Source organism: Dendrobates tinctorius, unplaced genomic scaffold, assembly GCF_039654945.1.
Source record: "Dendrobates tinctorius isolate UK_male_01 unplaced genomic scaffold, ASM3965494v1 ptg000048l, whole genome shotgun sequence".
Taxonomy (NCBI): Eukaryota; Metazoa; Chordata; class Amphibia; order Anura; family Dendrobatidae; genus Dendrobates; species Dendrobates tinctorius.
The window spans coordinates 6700001-6707500 of NW_027361716.1; the positions used below are offsets into that span (position 1 = coordinate 6700001).

Here is a 7500-nt window from a genome sequence, read left to right on the forward strand (position 1 = left end):
TAATCCAAAAATGCTGAGAAGACTGAACATAATCATTTCCAAGTAAAAAAGACTTGATGTTCATTTGATCAGGTTTTGGAGCGTCTATTAACCATCTCAAGTTTCCAAAAATGTCCAGCGGTTAACTGAAATTACCATATCAATCTTCAGCTGTTTTTCACTTTGAACAGCTCCATACCTATAATACAAGTCAAGGGTAAGGTTCGAAAGACCCTATAAAGGGTCCTGATTGACTTTTGTGTGCTACAAAAAAAGCCACAAAACACATTCAAATGACGCCAAAAAGAATTTTTAGAAAAACACCACCAAAAATGTTTATAAGGCACTTTAGGAAATTCTGGAAAAAACAAGAAAAGATGGCTTAGAGAAAAATCAAAAACACTTCCTGAAGCCATTTTGGCTTCAAATCCTTGTCAGATTCACCCACTTGGAAAGAGTGTTATGTGAATATTGACTCAAGTCACAGAGTATGAGATTGCTTGGTATGACATAGACAATGAGTGACAGACAATTTTAATTTTTGCTAATCCTACTTGATTGACAGCTTTGACCATGGTATTCCATGAATCCTTGAACTCTTTTTTTGTCTTTTATTATGTGTATTTTAAATTGCTTGTTTTATCATAAACATTGGGCATCGTCGATCTGAGTGCAGATGGAAAAATCAAAATGTGTGCTCAGGTTCTACTGAGATTTCAACTCAGATCACTGGATTCAAAATACAGAGTGCTAACCATTACACCATGGAACCAACCATGACAGATTCTTGGCTGCGGCTTGTTGTGCTGAATAAAGCATATGAAATCGTGAACGATGGCGAAAACAGGCTCCAAAGCTGCAGTGCAAATCTGCAATCATACACAATGGTAAATTGATATCTTATAACCTTTCATTCCACAAATTTACCAACATTTCCACGATATCACAGCTAGGACAGTTTGAAATGTTGATGAAAAGTGGCTAGTAAAAAGATTGCTGTATCTGTTACTTGGAAAAAGTGTGAAAAAAATAAATTGCAAAACTTATACTGTTAGAAAACTGTTCATCCAGTAGTTGATAAAGATTAGCATTGCATGGTAAAAGGCTTCATCTGAGAGATAATTTAAGGTATGTGCAAATCAAAGTGCATGTCCCAGTCCATTAGCCAGGACAGCGGTCTGTGGCTGCTGGACAAGATCAATAGAAAAACCTCTTACCTGATGGCACCCACGGTGCTTCTTTTGATTAGCGGCAAGTCGCACATGTAATGTTCCTCCAGAATAGATTATCTAATGAACAGTCAAAGATAAAGTCAGTTTGGTCCTAGAAACTCTCTCCATCACAGATCACTGTCATGGGGAATAGACTAGTAAACATGCAAATTGAACGACAAAGATAAAAGGTCAAAATCTTATTGAAACATAGACGTAGTCGGCAGGATTTGAACCTGCGCGGGGAGACCCCAATGGATTTCTAGTCCATCGCCTTAACCACTCGGCCACGACTACTCGGACGTCAAGCTGTTATGAGTTTCACACATGTTTTCTAATAGCACCATGATCAAGCTCAGTGATCAACCCTCTGGAAGACATCTCAGAAAATGAAAAGAAAATACAAGGTCTCAGTAAAATGCAAAAATCTGATTTAAAGTCATCATCAATGGGAACCATTCACAGTTTAAAGCTTTTCCCTCTTCATAATGTGGATTTGGAGTCAGTCAGCTCCAAAAACATCCTTAAAAATAATCAGAAAATGCTGAGAAGACTGAACATAATCATTTCCAAGTAAAAAAGACTTGATTTTCATTTGATCAGGCTTTGGAGCGTCTATTAACCATCTCAAGTTTCCAAAAATGTCCAGCGGTTAACTGAAATTACCATATCAATCTTCAGCTGTTTTTCACTTTGAACAGCTCCATACCTATAATACAAGTCAAGGGTAAGGTTCGAAAGACCCTATAAAGGGACCTGATTGACTTTTGTGTGCTACAAAAAAAGCCACAAAACACATTCAAAAGACGCCGAAAAGAATTTTTAGAAAAACACCACCAAAAATGTTTATAAGGCACTTTAGGAAATTCTGGAAAACACAAGAAAAGATGGCTTAGAGAAAAATCAAAAACACTTCCTGAAGCCATTTTGGCTTCAAATCCTTGTCAGATTCACCCACTTGGAAAGAGTGTTATGTGAATATTGACTCAAGTCACAGAGTATGAGATTGCTTGGTATGACATAGACAATTTTAATTTTTGCTAATCCTACTTGATTGACAGCTTTGACCATGAATCCTTGAACTCTTTTTTTGTCTTTTATTATGTGGATTTTAAATTGCTTGTTTCATCATAAACATTGGGCATCGTCGATCTCAGTGCAGATGGAAAAATCGAATTGTGTGCCCAGGTTCCACTGAGATTTGACCTCAGATCACAGGATTCAAAGTCCAGAGTGCTAACCATTACACCATGGAACCAACCATGACATAGTCGTGTCTGCGGCTTGTTGTTCTGAATAAAGCATATGAAATCGTGAACTATGGCGAAAACAGGCTCCAAAGCTGCAGTGCAAATCTGCAATCATACACAATGGTAAATTGATATCTTATAACCTTTCATTCCACAAATTTACCAACATTTCCACGATATCACAGCTAGGACAGTTTGAAATGTTGATGAAAAGTGGCTAGTAAAAAGATTGCTGTATCTGTTACTTGGAAAAAGTGTGAAAAAAATAAATTGCAAAACTTATACTGTTAGAAAACTGTTCATCCAGTAGTTGATAAAGATTAGCATTGCATGGTAAAAGGCTTCATCTGAGAGATAATTTAAGGTATGTGCAAATCAAAGTGCATGTCCCAGTCTATTATCCAGGACAGCGGTCTGTGGCTGCTGGACAAGATCAAGAGAAAAACCTCTTACCTGATGGCACCCACGGTGCTTCTTTTGATTAGCGGCAAGTCGCACATGTAATGTTGCTCCAGAATAGATTATCTAATGAACAGTCAAAGATAAAGTCAGTTTGGTCCGAGAAACTCGCTCCATCACAGATCACTGTCATGGGGAATAGACTAGTAAACATGCAAATTGAACAACAAAGATAAAAGGTCAAAAAGTTATTGAAACATTGACGTAGTCGGCAGGATTTGCACCTGCGCGGGGAGACCCCAATGGATTTCTTGCCCATCGCCTTAACCACTCGGCCACGACTACTCGGACATCAAGCTGTTAAGAGTTTCACACACGTTTTCTAATAGCACCATGGCCAAGCTCAGTGATCAACCCTCTGGAAGACATCTCAGAAAATGAAAAGAAAATACAAGGTCTCAGTAAAATGCAAAAATCTGATTTAAAGTCATCATCAATGGGAACCATTCACAGTTTAAAGCTTTTCCCTTTCATAATGTGGTTTTGGAGTCAGTCAGCTCCAAAAACATCCTTAAAAATAATCCGAAAATGCTGAGAAGACTGAACATAATAATTTCCAAGTAAAAAAGACTTGATGTTCATTTGATCAGGCTTTGGAGCGTCTATTAACCATGTCAAGTTTCCAAAAATGTCCAGCGGTTAACTGAAATTACCATATCAATCTTCAGCTGTTTTTCACTTTGAACAGCTCCATACCTATACTACAAGTCAACGGTAAGGTTCGAAAGACCCTATAAAGGGTCCTGATTGACTTTTGAGTGCTACAAAAAAAGCCACAAAAGACGCCGAAAAGAATTTTTAGAAAAACACCACCAAAAATGTTTATAAGGCACTTTAGGAAATTCTGGAAAACACAAGAAAAGATGGCTTAGAGAAAAATCAAAAACACTTCCTGAAGCCATTTTGGCTTCAAATCCTTGTCAGATTCACCCACTTGGAAAGAGTGTTATGTGAATATTGACTCAAGTCACAGAGTATGAGATTGCTTGGTATGACATAGACAATGAGTGACATAGACAATTTTAATTTTTGCTAATCCTACTTGATTGACAGCTTTGACCATGGTATTCCATGAACTCTTTTTTTGTCTTTTATTATGTGGATTTTAAATTGCTTGTTTCATCATAAACATTGGGCATCGTCGATCTGAGTGCAGATGGAAAAATCAAAATGTGTGCCCAGGTTCTACTGAGATTTGAACTCAGATCACTGGATTCAAAGTCTAGAGTGCTAACCATTACACCATGGAACCAACAATGACACAGTCATGGCTGCGGCTTGTTTTGCTGAATAAAGCATATGAAATCGTGAACGATGGCGAAAACAGGCTCCAAAGCTGCAGTGCAAATCTGCAATCATACACAATGGTAAATTGATATCTTATAAACTTTCATTCCACAAATTTACCAACATTTCCACGATATCACAGCTAGCGCAGTTTGAAATGTTGATGAAAAGTGGCTAGTAAAAAGATTGCTGTATCTGTTACTTGGAAAAAGTGTGAAAAAAATAAATTGCAAAACTTATACTGTTAGAAAACTGTTCATCCAGTAGTCGATAAAGATTAGCATTGCATGGTAAAAGGCTTCATCTGAGAGATAATTTAAGGTTTGCGCAAATCAAAGTGCATGTCCCAGTCCATTAGCCAGGACAGCGGTCTGTGGCTGCTGGACAAGATCGAGAGAAAAACTTCTTACCTGATGGCACCCACGGTGCTTCTTTTGATTAGCAGCAAGTCGCACATGTAATGTTGCTCCAGAATAGATTATCTAAAGAACAGTCAAAGATAAAGTCAGTTTGGTCCTAGAAACTCGCTCCATCACAGATCACTGTCATGGGGAATAGACTAGTAAACATGCAAATTGAACAACAAAGATAAAAGGTCAAAAAGTTATTTTAAACATAGACGTAGTCGGCAGGATTTGCACCTGCGCGGGGAGACCCCAATGGATTTCTAGCCCATCGCCTTAACCACTCGGCCACGACTACTCAGACGTCAATCTGTTATGAGTTTCACACACGTTTTCTAATAGCACCATGATCAAGCTCAGGGATCATCCCTCTGGAAGACATCTCAGAAAATGAAAAGAAAATACAAGGTCTCAGTAAAATGCAAAAATCTGATTTAAAGTCATCATCAATGGGAACCATTCACAGTTTAAAGCTTTTCCCTCTTCATAATGTGGATTTGGAGTCAGTCAGCTCCAAAAACATCCTTAAAAATAATCCGAAAATGCTGAGAAGACTGAACATAATCATTTCCAAGTAAAAAAGACTTGATGTTCATTTGATCAGGCTTTGGAGCATCTATTAACCATCTCAAGTTTCCAAAAATGTCCAGCGGTTAACTGAAATTACCATATCAATCTTCAGCTGTTTTTCACTTTGAACAGCTCCATACCTATAATACAAGTCAACGGTAAGGTTCGAAAGACCCTATAAAGGGTCCTGATTGACTTTTGTGTGCTACAAAAGAAGCCACAAAACACATTCAAAAGACGCCGAAAAGAATTTTTAGAAAAACACCACCAAAAATGTTTATAAGGCACTTTAGGAAATTCTGGAAAACACAAGAAAAGATGGCTTAGAGAAAAATCAAAAACACTTCCTGAAGCCATTTTGGCTTCAAATCCTTGTCAGATTCACCCACTTGGAAAGAGTGTTATGTGAATATTGACTCAAGTCACAGAGTATGAGATTGCTTGGTATGACATAGACAATGAGTGATATTGACAGCTTTGACCATGAATCCTTGAACTCTTTTTTTGTCTTTTATTATGTGGATTTTAAATTGCTTGTTTCATCATAAACATTGGGCATCGTCGATCTGAGTGCAGATGGAAAAATCAAAATGTGTGCTCAGGTTCTACTGAGATTTCAATTCAGATCACTGGATCCAAAGTCCAGAGTGCTAACCATTACACCATGGAACCAACCATGACACAATCATGGCTGCGGCTTGTTTTGCTGAATAAAGCATATGAAATCGTGAACGATGGCGAAAACAGGCTCCAAAGCTGCAGTGCAAATCTGCAATCATACACAATGGTAAATTGATATCTTATAACCTTTCATTCCACAAATTTACCAACATTTCCACGATATCACAGCTAGCGCAGTTTGAAATGTTGATGAAAAGTGGCTAGTAAAAAGATTGCTGTATCTGTTACTTGGAAAAAGTGTGAAAAAAATAAATTGCAAAACTTATAGTGTTAGAAAACTGTTCATCCAGTAGTCGATAAAGATTAGCATTGCATGGTAAAAGGCTTCATCTGAGAGATAATTTAAGGTTTGTGCAAATCAAAGTGCATGTCCCAGTCCATTAGCCAGGACAGCGGTCTGTGGCTGCTGGACAAGATCAAGAGAAAAACCTCTTACATGATGGCACCCACGGTGTTTCTTTTGATTGGCGACAAGTCGCACATGTAATGTTGCTCCAGAATAGATTATCTAAAGAACAGTCAAAGATAAAGTCAGTTTGGTCCTGGAAACTCGCTCCATCACAGATCACTGTCATGGGGAATAGACTAGTAAACATGCAAATTGAACAACAAAGATAAAAGGTCAAAAAGCTATTAAAATAGACGTAGTCGGCAGGATTTGAACCTGCGCGGGGAGACCCCAATGGATTTCAAGTCCATCGCCTTAACCACTCGGCCACGACTACTCGGATGTCAAGCTGTTATGAGCTTCACACATGTTTTCTTATTAGAAAACTATTGCACCAAGTTATTGCACCATGATCACGCTCAGTGATCAACCCTCTGGAAGACATCTCAGAAAATGAAAAGAAAATACAAGGTCTCAGTAAAATACAAAAATCTGATTTAAAGTCATCATCAATGGGAACCATTCACAGTTTAAAGCTTTTCCCTCTTCATAATGTGGATTTGGAGTCAGTCAGCTCCAAAAACATCCTTAAAAATAATCCGAAAATGCTGAGAAGACTGAACATAATCATTTCCAAGTAAAAAAGACTTGATGTTCATTTGATCAGGCTATGGAGCGTCTATTAACCATCTGAAGTTTCCAAAAAATGTCCAGCAGTTAACTGAAATTACCATCTCAATCTTCAGCTGTTTTTCACTTTGAACAGCTCCATACTTATAATACAAGTCAAGGGTAAGGTTCGAAAGACCCTATAAAGGGTCCTGATTGACTTTTGTGTGCTACAAAAAAAGCCACAAAACACATTCAAAAGACGCCGAAAAGAATTTAAAAAAAACACCACCAAAAATGTTTATAAGGCACTTTAGGAAATTCTGGAAAACACAAGAAAAGATGGCTTAGAGAAAAATCGAAAACACTTCCTGCAGCCATTTTGGCTTCAAATCCTTGTCAGACTAAGGCACTTGGAAAGAGTGTTATGTGAATATTGACTCTATTCACAGAGTATGAGATTGTTTGGTATGACATAGACAATTTTAATTTTTGCTAATCCTACTTGATCCTAATCCTACTGCTTTGACGATGGTATTCCATGAATCCTTGAACTCTTTTTTTGTCTTTTATTATGTGGATTTTAAATTGCTTGTTTCATCATAAACATTGGGCATCGTCGATCTGAGTGCAGATGGAAAAATCGAAATGTGTGCCCAGTT

The 7500-nt window shown here is 37.7% G+C and overlaps 4 non-coding genes across 4 annotated transcripts; all 4 read right to left on the bottom strand.

The window, feature by feature from the left end:
- Nucleotides 1-1405: 1405 nt before the first annotated feature.
- Nucleotides 1406-1487, bottom strand: TRNAS-AGA (transfer RNA serine (anticodon AGA)). The gene has a single exon. It is a non-coding gene; the product is annotated as a tRNA-Ser (tRNA).
- A 2592-nt stretch (nucleotides 1488-4079) lies between these two features.
- On the bottom strand, nucleotides 4080-4151 carry TRNAQ-UUG (transfer RNA glutamine (anticodon UUG)). Its single transcript has one exon. It is a non-coding gene; the product is annotated as a tRNA-Gln (tRNA).
- Nucleotides 4152-4806: 655 nt separating this feature from the next.
- TRNAS-AGA (transfer RNA serine (anticodon AGA)) lies at nucleotides 4807-4888 on the bottom strand. The gene has a single exon. It is a non-coding gene; the product is annotated as a tRNA-Ser (tRNA).
- Nucleotides 4889-6484: 1596 nt separating this feature from the next.
- On the bottom strand, nucleotides 6485-6566 carry TRNAS-UGA (transfer RNA serine (anticodon UGA)). Its single transcript has one exon. It is a non-coding gene; the product is annotated as a tRNA-Ser (tRNA).
- Nucleotides 6567-7500: the final 934 nt, after the last annotated feature.